General features: G+C 38.8%; 1 long non-coding RNA gene across 1 annotated transcript in view; it reads right to left on the bottom strand.

The window, feature by feature from the left end:
* Nucleotides 1-992: 992 nt before the first annotated feature.
* LOC124545430 overlaps nucleotides 993-14,831 on the bottom strand; it is a 28,124-nt gene continuing 14,285 nt past the window's right edge. The window contains exon 3 of the long non-coding RNA XR_006967628.1: nucleotides 993-2,948. This is a non-coding gene — a long non-coding RNA (uncharacterized LOC124545430). The remainder of the gene's footprint in view (nucleotides 2,949-14,831) is intronic.

Raw genomic sequence — 14,831 nt, 5'->3', positions numbered from 1 at the left:
TAAGTAAATACATAAACAAATAAAAAAATCTATTCCACCCTCAGTTTATAAATCTCCTAAACACAAGGAGCTCATCTACTTTGTTTTTTAATCCACTGACATTCTGATGCAATATATTAACATTGTTTTTCACTGTGCTTTTATGATAATCTTGTGATATTTTAACATTGCCAGTACCTGCCTGTCTGAGCTTATCATTAAGCTTAATTTTATTCAATGTTGAATCACTGGACACTGTGTGGTATCCATTGTTTCATCTTCAAACACTTGAATCTTGCATATTGTTTCAATAGGAGGATTGCTGGGTCTCAAAAAAAATTGATGCAGTAATGTTCGTCCATTTTTTCTGTCATTTTACCCAGAACACAAAATCTGATGACTTCCACTTACATGTGATCACTTGTCAATGGCTAGCCAGTGTCCAGTTGTTTCCACAGTTGTGAAAGAAATCAGACATGCACACTATGCAAGCCTACAAACATAGAGAGCATATGCACCCTGATATCATTGTTGATTTCAACAATAAAAAGTAAGGGTGGATGTTTCAAGAACAACCCTTGTATATAGATTTTAAGCATTTCTCTTTTTTTGTACACCATTGTTGTGAGGCTCCAAAATATTATGAAATATATAACTACAACACAAGAAATGAGCCCACTTATTTCTGCCAAACAACAAAATTAAAAGTAACATTAGGGAACTGATGCAAAACAAAATTAAAATCATTTCCTTAAATAGATGTCTGTATAACTGTAATAAATCTAAGTTACCTGTACTTGTGATACTACACTGTAATTCCAAATTGTACAGAACTAGATTTTTTCAATACATGAAACAAGGTTCTTACTGTAGTCTGTAATGTGTAAAAACTGGTGAATTGTAAATATGATATTATATTTTAACCTTTGTAAAACAATATTATGTACATAAAAGACATCACTTGATATATGTACACAAAAAGATATATAAAGAAATAAATGTTTGTAGTCTGAGACAGTATGACCATGTTAAACAGCCTGCTCCTGATATAACAGATGTTCTTAGTCTGTGTGACTACTTAATAACATCCACCACCATTTGCAGCTGTGATGAACGGAGCTACTATTGTTATGGCAACAATTTATGACCAGCATATACAATAAAACAAGTAAAAAATAACAGTTATGTAATATTGTAGCCTAGAGTTTCATGAGTTCACCACTACTCCTCCTAGAAAGATCAGTAACAGGGTTTGTCCTTACCAAAAAAAGCTTGTTGTAGTTTGTGACATGCTGCATGCAGCTCCACAATTTCTACATATTTTGTTTGGAAGTGGGTACTGAACTGCCTATACTATGAACTGTTACTGGCAACAGGTAGAAAACAGTTTCAATTGTAGGCTACCATTAACAAACACCTTGGGAAAAGTGGAGAATGATTCTGACATCCTGAATGGCCTTTTCAGAGTTGAGTCTCAGTTCAGTTGTGACAGCATCATGTGACAGCATAGTGAGTCAAGGAGAAAGCATTCTCACAAATTTGTAGAACAACACATTTTCCTTAGCTTTTGCATAATGTTGAGAGTGATCAATATCTTCTTGTCATCTCTTGGTGGAAGAGCAGGCAAGTGGTCAGTGTGGGAGAAAGGAGAAGAAAAAGAGAACAGGCAGAGGATGAGATATGTAACATGGTAGTATGCTACAGATATCCTGGTTTCTCATTTGCACCTCTTTTGAGATATTATCTTGATATAATGTTTCAAGAAGGCAGTGTTAGTTAGGCACAGTACATATATATTTATGACCAACTGCAACCTTATTATGATTCTTGTGCGGCGAGCAAGCTCTTTGTTTCCAGTGAGACATATGTGAGATGAAGCCGGATGTATGAGCCAACACAACATGCACAGGAAAATAATCCCAAAAGCAACAGTTGTGCATCATTTTCCATAATAAGATGATACAGCCATGGTACAGTGACATCTCAAGATAAATGGGCGCATACATTCATAATTTCATCTCAGACACACACGTATGCATGTGCACACACACACACACACACACATACACACACACACACACCCACACACACACACACACGCAGGCACGCACGCACGCACGCACACACACACACACACACACACACACACACACACACACACACACAAATATTGACATTGCTGTTTCAGAAAGTTGTCAGAATTAAAATGCATGCCATTACCCATTTCCATCAAATGTGTTTAGTAGTTGTCCTTTGGTTGCAGGGAATATGCCAGAACTGGTTATCTATTCCCATCCATTCCCAATTTTTGAACCCCTTTGTACGCTATCAGCTCACTTGGTATCAAACTTCTTTGATGCATTGGATTTCCATAACCCTCTCTATCTCTTGAATTAGAGAATGGAGAAAAAGCTGCAGACACATGCCACAGAATGTAATTAGTGTAATGTGAACACATAATGCCTCAGAAATAATAATTTCATTTCTCTTTCATTACGCTTTTTTGTGATTGGGAAATGGAGTTATTAGCTATACTTTTGGTATTGGAAGTCTCACAGTGCAATACTTTGGAATAACTCTGCCATCTTAAAAAAATATATATCAATTGCACAGAAACCAAAAGTGAATGTTGTTATCATCTCATGATATCCGATAACCACTGTTTGGTGGCTTATGAAGTGGGTACAAGGGATTCTTGACTGCCATGGCAGCTTTCCTCCCACAATTCTAGGTGGTAGTAGCGTGGGTTGCTTTCAGACTCTGAGTGATGGTAAGAATGCGCAGCACAGGACAGCAGCCTGTTGTGACATCTTCTCCACGGGTCAACCTCTGCTGGATCAGGAAAGTGTTGAGAGGCATTGTCAATGCTGCTGCAAACTGCATCGGGAATGTCTGAAGTCACCAGCCCATCAGCACAAAGCTCACGGCACAACACACGCAGGCACTCCCCCAGTGACGGTGTTAGCTCCCTGTGAGAACATTACAATCTTAGTCACATGACAGTTTCATCTGCAGCAAAAAGACATCAAGCATTGAATGGCAAAACAGTGTGGAGCCCAAACATAGGTATTATACAGCTATGATTAGTTTAATTACACAATTTACCTATTAGCATCCTTTATTGCCACCCACTAGCATCACCACCATGATCCTAGTTGATGACATCCCAAATGTGTCCAATAGGAAAGAAGTAGGATGATACTGGTGGGCGGGCAGGAGGGGGGAGGAGAGGAGGGAGGAGCATGGAAGCATCCTCTTAGACAGAATTTTGAAGTTACAGGATGTTTCATTATGCTACTGCAGGTACCAGTTACTTGCAAAGTGCTGTAAGTAAGCAAATGACCACACTTGAATGAGATAGCAGGTATGTTAATCATACACCAGTCGTATCAGGGACCCGATTGAGTTCTCACTTTAAACCCTTCACTCAATAACACCTACCTCTAAGATGCTATGTGGGCTGTGAGACGGCATTATCTCACTTGGTTTTAGATTACTTGCACCTTGCCATCACTGTATACCAACATGTACTTTAATTCATCAGTTAAGGCAACTTTTATTCATGCTTAGATCATCCAACTGTTTGGTTTTGTGTTGTTGCTAATATCTGTGTACTGTATCATCCAATGAGCAGAGGTAAACATGTAGGGCTGTGGCTTCCACTGTTAAAATACACAACTGTCAACAGCAGCCAATGAAAACATGTTGTTAGTCATGGCAGTTCACTTTCAGGATATCAGCTTTTCCCAAATTCAAAAATGGTTCAAATGGCTCTGAGCACTATGAGACTTAACTGCTGAGGTCATCAGTCCCCTATAACTTAGAACTACTTAAACCTTACTAACCTAAGGACAACACACACATCCATGCCCGAGGCAGGATTCAAACCTGTGACCGTAGCGGTCACGCGGCTCCAGACTGAAGCACCTGGAACTGCTCAGCCACTCCAGCCAGCATTTCCCAAATTGACGTACTCATAGTACAATAGGATATGAAACAAGCCCAGTGCTTGCATTATGTCAGAAAACAAGGTTTACCATGTGACGCGAATCCACAAACAGATGAACTGATGCTGCACATCTTGCCCATCCTGGACTTGACTACCACACTGATGGCCAGTAAAATGTCTTCTGATGCCCCAGCCACAAGATGTGCTCATTAATGACAGCAGTGCTCTCCCTCCACTGCAGCACACTGCCATGACTTACAACAGTAGGAAGAGTTACATGACCTCCTGGTACCATTTCTATGCTCCTACAGTATTCCAAAGTGACTAGTGTGCTCATTTTAAATGAATGACTAGTATTTTGTCTCGTAAGCTTGTTTGTACTGAGGTCTATGATTTGATAAGGATGGTATGAGCATCTGATGTACTGACCCAAGCATTAACCTGTATGCTACTGTCATTTAGAATATTATTACACTGCTGACACCTCATATCCAAGGTGCTGAATAAATGTACAAAAGATCTGTACAAGCCTCTGCAGGATTACCACTTGAGTTTGCTTAAATTCAGTTCATTCTTTGATGTGTCCTATGAGTACTAATCCAGTATGATACTTGAAACAACAAGTTGAATGTGTTTTCCTCAGTTCGTTGTTTCAAATCTCAGTACACAGTTCCTGCTTCATCCACAGTACTTGTGTCAAATAGTGTTTCCCCACTACGGAAAATTTGCAAAATCCTTGTCTGTACGAGTGAATACGTGGGAAGACCATGACTTTACCTGCAGGACAGCATGGAAATAAATGAAGCAACCCTAGTGACTCCCTCCTTATATGATGGGTGGTCAGCGGGAATGATGATCTACCACCTAAAACCTTTGTGATGCAGTTTTAGTTAGATTTTTCCATAGTGTCTCAGGATCATTTTGCCTTTGCTAGAGTGGAAAAGCTACAGGCTGAAGTGTTATTAGTCTGGCTGCAATGGGCCCACCAAGCCAGTCTCAGATGTGTTCAACAGTTTTCTAGCCCTTTGAGCAAGCTGGTGACAGTACCATAACTAGCAATTTGCTGTTCATCTACTTAGCTCTATAGGGACGAAATTTGTTGTTCTTAAACAGAAAATTCTCTTTGGATCAACGTGGGACAGAACTGAAGGTTAAAAGACTTCATCTCCATATATTCGTTTCAGGAGAAACTGTGCTGTCATCAGTCATTGTTTGTTTCTACCCACATCACTGTCCCAACGCCACAATATTTGGAAGTTTTGTGCACAAATGTGTAGATGTTTCATGTTCCAGACTCCCTCTCCAGACAAACATACTGCTTGTCAGTCTACATAGAAATGCAAAAGGGAACAAATTGTAGTTGCACTCGCAGACCCGATATCTGCAATGTTCCTCTGTCCAACGTATTGGGATGATTTGAAATCAAGTTGCTACAAGCAGTTACACCAAGCATCCAGAGGTTAACAAAGACAGTGTTAGTCATCTTTTATCTATATTCTTCTAAAGGCCTAGTGTAGCTTAGTTGCATTCTGCTACCAATTATGATGGGGTGTAACCAAGAATGGCCCTCATTTTTTACTGTAGCTCTTTGCAGACAACCTTGCTTTGATTTCCTTTAAAATTGTGATAGGATGTACACAAGAAGGGCCCTCATTTTTTACTGTAGCTCCATAGCAATGTTGCCACATTCTCCTTCAAGTACCACCTGTTGTTTGAAGGGAGTCCTGAAATTAAACTATGAGTAGCTGTAATAGCATCTGCTACCTCTCACAGTGATTGAACAGATTGTATCCTACCAATAGCTTACCACCCCAAGGACACAATACATCAAACACCTGAAACATTATGCAAACTCTTCAAACAATTAAAGTGATCACTAGCTCCAACACCAATGAATCATGAATCCTAACTACTTGAACAATGTTCCTACCACTAGCAGGTGTAATTGACATTTTTATGTGAGTGTTATGGCCTCTTCCTGTATTAATAAAGACTAAGTAATTGCAGCTCAAGCTTTTCCAGACACTTACATTTTCATAAGATGTCAGTGCACCATGGCTGAACCTATGCTCCCCACTTCCTCATCAATTATTTTGATCAAAGTATGTTATGCCCAACAAGCCACTGTACACGGTCTGACACACAGTACCTTTCACAGTTAAAAATTACTTCCTTTCCTTTTCATTGTTCAATTGAAATAATGTAAAACAATCTGTGTGCTTCCATATATTCCTCAATCCTTGTTATTGTGTCCCTATAGCCCTTGCATCAGAGATGATAAAATTGTTCACTTTCTATGCAAAATCATATTTTGCTTTATTTATCTGACTATGTGGGTGGCCACAGTATTTGCAATGATGATTTCATAATTGGGACCAGCAAGGTTAGAATCCCCATCCAGCCATCTTAATCAAGGTTCTTGCATTTTCTGTAAACCATATAACCTTAATGCTGAGAAGGTTCCTTCACCAACAGACAGCAGACTTTCTTTTCCATCTTTGTCCACCTCAAAAATATACTTCACCTTTAATTGCCATAAACTTGATGTGATTATAAACATAATTTTCCTCTCTCTCTATTCTCATTTTTCATTAAAATTCCCTTAAAATCTCACTAACAATTTGGAATGGATGACTATAAAGCAAATATGTCTTTAAACTTCTTGTAGGCTTCATTTAAGTTTCACATTTCTTTATTACCAGTTTTCCAGTTTTGGCTATGGCCATCTTCAGAGCTGTTAAAAAAAAGAGTGGTGTAACTTAGTTGGTTACACCACTGATTTTCATTTGTAACAGATCTGAAGATGGCAGTAACTGAAACCAGTACTAGTGAAATGTAAAATTTATTTGATCAAAAGGACATTTAGAAATAAATTGTCTTAATATGATAATGGACTCATTTACAGACTTTACACCTTCATTCATTCAAGTTGTTTTGATGACCATTTTAAAGGTACAGATGATGATCAAAAATATGTAGCATGAGACAGATAAGTTGCATAATAATCTAGAAACTCATTGATGACAGCACTTTCAATCTAATGAAAACAATGCCTTCCTTTAGACATAAATATTGTCTAAAACTGTTCTTTGTGTATTCAAGGAGGTGGTGGTGCAGAAAGCAAAACACCTACAGCAGTGCAAAGGTTCTAAATTTTGCCATGTATAAAACCAGTAAATGTGTAATAAAAAAGTGAAAAATGATGGGAGTAGGCTGAAAATTGGTGAACATATTCCTCAACAGTGTGCTGGGGTATCAAGCACATGGTTAAGCCAAACTGAATGAAGTCTATACAAATTTTGAAGGCTTGTAGCCAAATTTTTAGTTCCATATGACCTTGTTAGTGAGTTTAGTGCTGACTGATAAATGCTGGCAGTGGCAGTGTTAGGTGGTTGTCCCACTAACAACCTGATGACAGACTGGCAGCATCCCATTATTTGATTAACACTGTGCAATTGATCAGAATTCATGACAGAATAAAGGTCCAGTACAGTGATGCATAAGTGTCACAGCACTATCCCTACAAATAGAATCAGAAATTTACAAGCAGTATGATGTTCGTGTCTCGGTCAGGTAGATCAAGTTCTGAATATCTAATAATCCACAGGCATTGAACCTGTCATGGAATACTGCCAACAGAGACTGTATGACAGTGCAGCAACTGTAAGTATTAGTAACTGTTCAGCAGACCTCATTACATGTGATGTGTTCCAATTTCACCGAGATGAGTGCCCCAGTAACAGACTCCTGAATTGAAACAGCTTGTGTTGGTGACCGTGAACAACTTCTGTGGAATTTTATTTATTTATTTTACATGTCTAGTTCTATAGGACCAAACTGAGGAGCAAATCACCAAAGTCATGGAACATGTCAGCACATGAAATTACAACATAAAAATAATAACAGATGTAATAAAATGTTTCTGAACCCAAAAGAGGACAAGCCATAAGTTTATGTAAATGCAATCAACAATATGACGTTGGAATCAGCTTAATTTCTGAAGGAACTCCTTGACAGAATAGAAGGAGTGACCCTTGAGGAAACTCTTCAGTTCTGATTTGAAAGCACTTGGATTACTGCTAAGATTTTTGAATTCTTGCGGTAGTTTATTGAAAACGGATGCAGCAGCATTCTGCACAAGAGTCAAGGAAGTGCCGTTCAAATGCAGATTGGATTTCTGCCTAGTATTAACTGAGTGAAAGCTGCTAATTCTTGGGAATAAGCTGATATAATTAACAAGAAAGGAATTGAGAGGCCAGTTTCAGGATACCCAGACCAGTGAACTGGGGTCAACAAGAGGTTCACAAACTTACACCACTTATTGCCCAAACTGCTCATTTCTGAACCAAAAATATCCTATGAGAACGGGGAGAGTTACCCCAAAATGTAATACCATATGACATAAATAAACAAAGTGGACTAATTTTCATGTCAAACGATCACTTACTTCAGATACTACTTGAATAGTAAAAATGGCAGCATTAAGTCTTTGAACAAGATCCTGAATGTGGGCTTTCCATGACAGTTTATTATCTATCTGAACACATAGAAATTTGAACTGTTCAGTTTCACTAATCATATGCCCATTCTGTGAAATTAAAATATTGGGTTTTGTTGAACCGTACGTTAGAAAATGTAAACACTGAGTCTTACTGTGATTTAGCATTACTTTATTTTCTACAAGCCATGAACTTATCTACATCTACATCTACATTTATATTCCGCAAGCCACCCAACAGTGCATGGCGGAGGGCACATTATGTGCCACTGTCATTACCTCCCTTTCCTGTCCCAGTCACGTATGGTTCGTGGGAAGAACGACTGCCAGAAAGCCTCCATGCGTGCTCGAATCTCTCGTGACCTGTTCGGGAGGTATAAGTAGGGGGAAGCAATATATTCAATACCTCATCCAGAAATGCACCCTCTGAAAACCTGGACAGCAAGCTACACTGCAAAGCAGAGCACCTCTCTTGCAGAGTCTGCCTCTTGAGTTTGCTAAACATCTCCATAATGCTATCATGCTTACCAAATAACTCTGTGACGAAACGCACCACTCTTCTTTGGATATTCTCTATCTCCTCTGACAACCCGACCTGATACGGATCCCACACTGATGAGCAATACTCAAGTATAGGTCGAACAAGTGTTTTGTAAGCCACCTCCTTTGTTGATGGACCACATTTTCTCCCAATGAATCTCAACCTGGCATCTGCCTTACCAACAATTAATTTTATATGATCATTCCACTTCAAATCGTTCTGCACGCATACTCCCAGATATTTTACAGAAGTAACTACTACCAGTGTTTGTTCTGCTATGATATAATCATACAATAAAGGATCCTTCTTTCTATGTATTCGCAATACATTACATTTGTCTATATTAAGGGTCAGTTGCCACACCCTGCACCAAGTGCCTAGCCACTGCAGATCTTCCTGCATTTCGCTGCAATTTTCTAATGCTGCAGCTTCTCTGTATACTACAGCATCATCTGTGAAAAGCCGTATGGAACTTCCAACACTATCTACTAGGTCATTTATATATATTGTGAAAAGCAATGGTGCCATAACATTCCCCTGTGGCATGCCAGGGGATACTTTAACGTCCGTAGACGTCTCTACATTGAGAACAACATGCTGTGTTCTGTTTGTACATGCCATGAACTGCACTGTTTTGAACAGAGCTAATGTTGCACACAACATCCTGTACTATGAAGTTAGTGTCATCAGCAAACAGAAATATTTTAGAACTACCTGTAATGCTAGAGGGCATATCATTTATATAAATAAGGAACAGGAGTGTCACCAGCACTTATCCCTGGGGCATCCCCCATTTAACCATGCCCCACTCATACCCCAAATCACAACCATTCTCAATACTGTGGACAATGATCTTTTGCTGTCTGTTCTTCAAGTAGGAGGTGAACAAATTTCAAGCTATTCTCCATATTCCATAATGGTCCACTTCTCAAGCAATATTTTGTGATCAACACAATCAACTGCCTTAGTTAAATCAAAAGACATTCCTAGAATTCAAAACCTTTTGTTTAATTTACCCAGCACCTCACAGAGGAAAGAGATTGAAGCCAAACTGTACATTTGATAGAAAATTATGTGAAACAGAATGATCAATTTTACTTACACACACAGCCTTTACAATAACTTTAGCAAACACTGGTGGCATAGAAATTGGTCTGATATTGTCTAAATTATCCCTTTCTTCCTTTTTATAAAGCAGCTTTACTGCTGAGAAATTAAATCATTCAGGAAACTGACTATTCTTAAAGGAAAAATTACAAATATGGCTAAGTACAGGGCTAACATGTGCAGCACAGCACTTTAATATTCTGCTAGGCACTCTATCACATCTTCAGTGATTTAATTATTAACTCAATCTCCCCCTTGTCGATACCACATGGGAGTATTTCAGACATCAGTTTCAGAAAGGCATTTTCCAAAAGCGTTATATGATTCCCTGTAAAATCTAAGTTTTTATTTGATTCACCAGCAATGCTCAGAAAATTATTGTTAAATACTGTACATATATCTGACTTGTCAGCTACAGAAAAAGTTTTAGTACAAACTGACTATGTTGTCAACCTAGTGCTGTTGACCACACACTTCCTTCACAACTGACCATATGGTTTTAATTTTATCCTGTGAATTAGCTATTCTTTTTGAATACTACATACTCTTTGCCTTCCTAATAATATTTTTAAGCACCTTACAAAACTGCTTGTAATGGGCTACCGTAGCTTCATTGTCACTGCTTCTAACATATTGGTATAATTCCCACTTTGTTCCACGTGATATCCTTATCTCACTAGTCAGCCACCCAGGCCGCCTTTTACTGCCAGCACCCTGTTTGGAATGTTCTAATGGAAAGCAACTTTCAAAGAGCATGATATTTGTCATCTATGTTAACGGCACTATAAACATCCTGCTGCTCTTGTTCCTTAACAAGATTTAAAAAAACCCTATTGCCATTGGATTAGCTTTTCTACATAGTTTATAATATTATATAACATTTGTTTGAGTACAAAAAATATTTTGTGTTAAAATTTGTGTGTCATGGTCAGAAAGGCCATTCCCTCTTTTACTAACATCTAATAATGAAGAATGAATAAAAACATTGTCTACAGCTGTGCTACTGTTCCTCTGCACCCTGGCTGGAAGAAACAATCTGCATCAGCTCATATGAATTTAGTATGTCTACCAACATCCTTTTTCTTGCACAGTCATATACAAAATTGATATTGAAGTCACCACATATAATTAATTTTTGGTACTTCCTACAAAGTGAGCCAAGAAACCTCTCTAGATTCAGCAGAAATGCTCTGAAGTCAGAATTAGAAGACCTATAAACAACAACAATTAGAAATTTAGTTTCAGTAAATTCAACTGCCCCTGCACAACATTCAAATACCTGCTCAGTGCGGTACCATGATACATCTACGGAATGTGAAATACTGTTTTTTACATACATGGCCACTGCCACACTCTGCAAAGGACTCCTTGAAAAACAGCCGGCTAATCTGTATCCTGGTAAAGGTAGCCTCTGAACTGCTCCGATATACCAATAATGTCAGAGCCAACATCTGTAAGCAGTTCAGTAACTTTATCTCTAATACCTCTTATATTTTGATGAAATATGCTAATTCCTTCTCTATCTGGATATCTGACCTCCTCTGGAGGTGATTCCTTTGTTAGAGGGACTTTCTTTAAGCAGGGATACCAATCAGCTCACTTCAGTCTAGAAAATATGCAGTTTTAACACCAACGACTGCAGGAATTTTCCTTGAGTGATCCCACCACTATCCACTACACTGTCACCTATAAGCTTTGCTAGCCTCCCCTTCCCATACCTTTTTAGGTGCAGACCATACGTAGTGAAATCTGATCCACTGATAGAATCAACTGGCACCACTGTAAAGTGAGCCATGCCCTCCACCATAAGTGCTTTCTCCAGCCCCATGTTAAAATGCCAGACAGCAGCATTAAGATGAGGCCAATCACAATGCTGAAACAGTTGCACGAAGTGCACATTAGTGCCACCAGTTTGAGTAGCTATCTTTGCCATGTCACCATCTACATCATATTCCCCATCCCTATCAATACTATTTCCTGTTCACCCACAATCACTATCTGATCCTCTTTTATAAAATTCCTTCATAACTCCTCTGTGTTAACAGTTACCTGAGCCAACCCTGCACTAGACTGCACAATGCTGGTGACCTGGCACTCACTCCCCAACACTTTCTGCAACTGCTGGCCACATCTCTGCCATGTGAACCACATAGCAGCAGAACTTTCTTCTTTCTGTTACAGTTTGCAACTGACTTACGCTCTCTAACTGCTGAGGACTGCTGCATGTTTCCCACACCTACAGCTACAAGAGGATCCTCTCCACTCACCTCTGACAGTTGGTCAAATCTATTGCTTATACGCGAAGTACACCTGTCTGAATATCTCCTGCTCCTAGCTGCCTTCTTGCCAGTTCCCATTCCCCAGCATCCTTCACCCTCCTCAACCTATCTAGTTCCTCATTTACATCTTGTAACTGCACTGGAAGGGCACAGATCTTATGATCCTGCTCCTCAGTCAGCTTAGTTCTGCTACAAATATGCTCCTGCTCCTCAGTCAGCTTAGTTCTACTACAAATTCTGTGTTTCCAGGAGAGGATTTTGCTATAATGCCCGTCTGGCTTCACCACTGCTTTCCCCCAATGAAAATACTTGGAACAAATCTTACATTGTAACATACTACTCACAAGCCTATGACAAAGCCCACATTTCTCACTCATGGTAAAATGTGGTGGTTTAACAATAAAGTACAGTGCATTCTATGCAGTAATAGTAACTGGGGGATAAATGTGGGTCCACTACCATCAGCCAGAGTAAAGAGTGTGAGTCAAGAATCATGTCATCCTGAGCATGTTACCAACACATAGTTGTCCTGAGCTTCTTTTGGGGCAAAAAGACGTCTTCTTGAGGATACACAGGGCGAGTGAACACAGTCCCTTCTTCTTATTCACCTTTGCATTTTCCTGTTTCTGCTACTGCCACATAAGCTGAAGCAATGTTACAGATAACTGGTTATACATGGATGCTCTTCCAGATGCCCCTCCCCCCCTCCCCTTCCCCATGTCTTGAGTAAATTTTGAGTAAAATGTCTTCATAGCGTGTAAATGAGGCAAATCAATACTTTGATGTGAGAAACATCTTGGTTGGCTGGCTCATCAGCCCTCCTTAAAGCCACAAGGCGGATTTGATCCCAGAAGTAATAATTAAAAAAAAAGTATGGGAAACTAGGCATGAGGACATTACATTGAAAATTAATACAGTGCAATATGTGGGCTCTAAATAACATATTTAAATGTATTTATGGTTTTCATTCGACTCTCCCAGATAAACAGATATAGAAAAAGACAGAACTGACAAACTGCCTTGTTTTCAGTTATTTTATCACTTACTTTCTGTCGTGATCAAAGACATGTAAACTTCTATAATTTCTGTCTCTTTGATGAAATAGGTCCCAAAACTCATCTACAGGTTGACATATGTGAGGTGTGTTGAAAAGTAATGCCTCCACATTTTTATGAGAACTCTTGAAGCTTTTTAAATAAAATAAACTTCATAAACACAAGTCTGGGTATTTTGTCATTGGTCTCTCAATATATATATTCCTTACTGTCATTTCTTGTTAGCAATATTAACTTATTCCCAAGAATAATCAGCTTTCACTCAATTAATACTCGGCAGAAATCAAACCTGTATTTGCATTGGACTTCCTTAACTCTTGTGCAGAAAGGGGTTGCAGTATGCTGCTGCATCCATTTTCAATAAGCTACCATTCAAATTCAAAAATCTTAGCAGTAATCGACGCACTTACAAATCGAAACTGAAGAGTTTCCTGATGGGTCACTCCTGCTATTCTGTCGAGGAGTTCCTTGAAAAAATAAGCTGATTCTTGTATTGTTGATTGTGTTCACTTAAACTTATGTACTGACTTTTTTGGGTTCATAAACATGTTATTTTTATCTGTTATTACTTTTATGTTTTAATTTCATGTACTGACACGTTCCATGACCTTGGAGATTTGCTCCTCAATTTGGTCCTATGGAACTTGACTTGTAAATAAAAAATAAATTTAAAAAAATAGTCACCCTGGCGACAAACATATTTCTCCAAATGAGAGACCAGTTCGCTTGTGCATCACTATAGAATGTTTGACTTTGTTGAAGGAGCAACAGTCTCACCTCTGCTTGCACTGCTTCATCATTATCAAAGTGAAATTTTTGGAGGTGATCTTTTCTGCTTTCAGTTTTCTGAGGAATTACAGAATGCAGTTTCTCAAGCACTGACATAGTTGCATTACACACTGCCATGTTACAAGCTACAATTCGGATCCATTTAGGGGCAAAAAATTTCGACTTTTGTCAATAAAAGAGGAAAGTTGACTGAGTAATATGCATGACATGTATACCTAAACTGATATTGGGAACAGAATAAAAAATTCAGAGACATTAATTTTAAGCATGCCCCATATTATTTGCTGGAATAGTCTACACCTAAATCCATACTCTGCAAACCATTGTGAAGTGTATGGCAGAGGGTATATCACATTGTACCAGTTATTAGGGTTTCTTCCCATTCTGTTCACATATGGAGTGCAGAAAAAATGACTGAAGCAGTTGCAAATCAATCAAGATCTGACCACATATTTATGCAGCTTTTTCCACCCAGCACCTCATTACTGATAACTGCATCATCTGCAAAAAGTCTGAGGTTACTTTGTATATTGTCTACAAGGTCATTAATATACAACATTAACAGAAAGGGTCCCAACACACTTCCCTGGGGCACACCAGAAGTTACTTCTACATCTCACGATGACTCTCCATC

Source organism: Schistocerca americana, chromosome 8 (assembly GCF_021461395.2).
Source record: "Schistocerca americana isolate TAMUIC-IGC-003095 chromosome 8, iqSchAmer2.1, whole genome shotgun sequence".
In the NCBI taxonomy this organism is placed as follows: Eukaryota; Metazoa; Arthropoda; class Insecta; order Orthoptera; family Acrididae; genus Schistocerca; species Schistocerca americana.
Note: the sequence above shows the minus strand (reverse complement) of the source record. Positions and strands in the feature narration are given on the sequence as shown.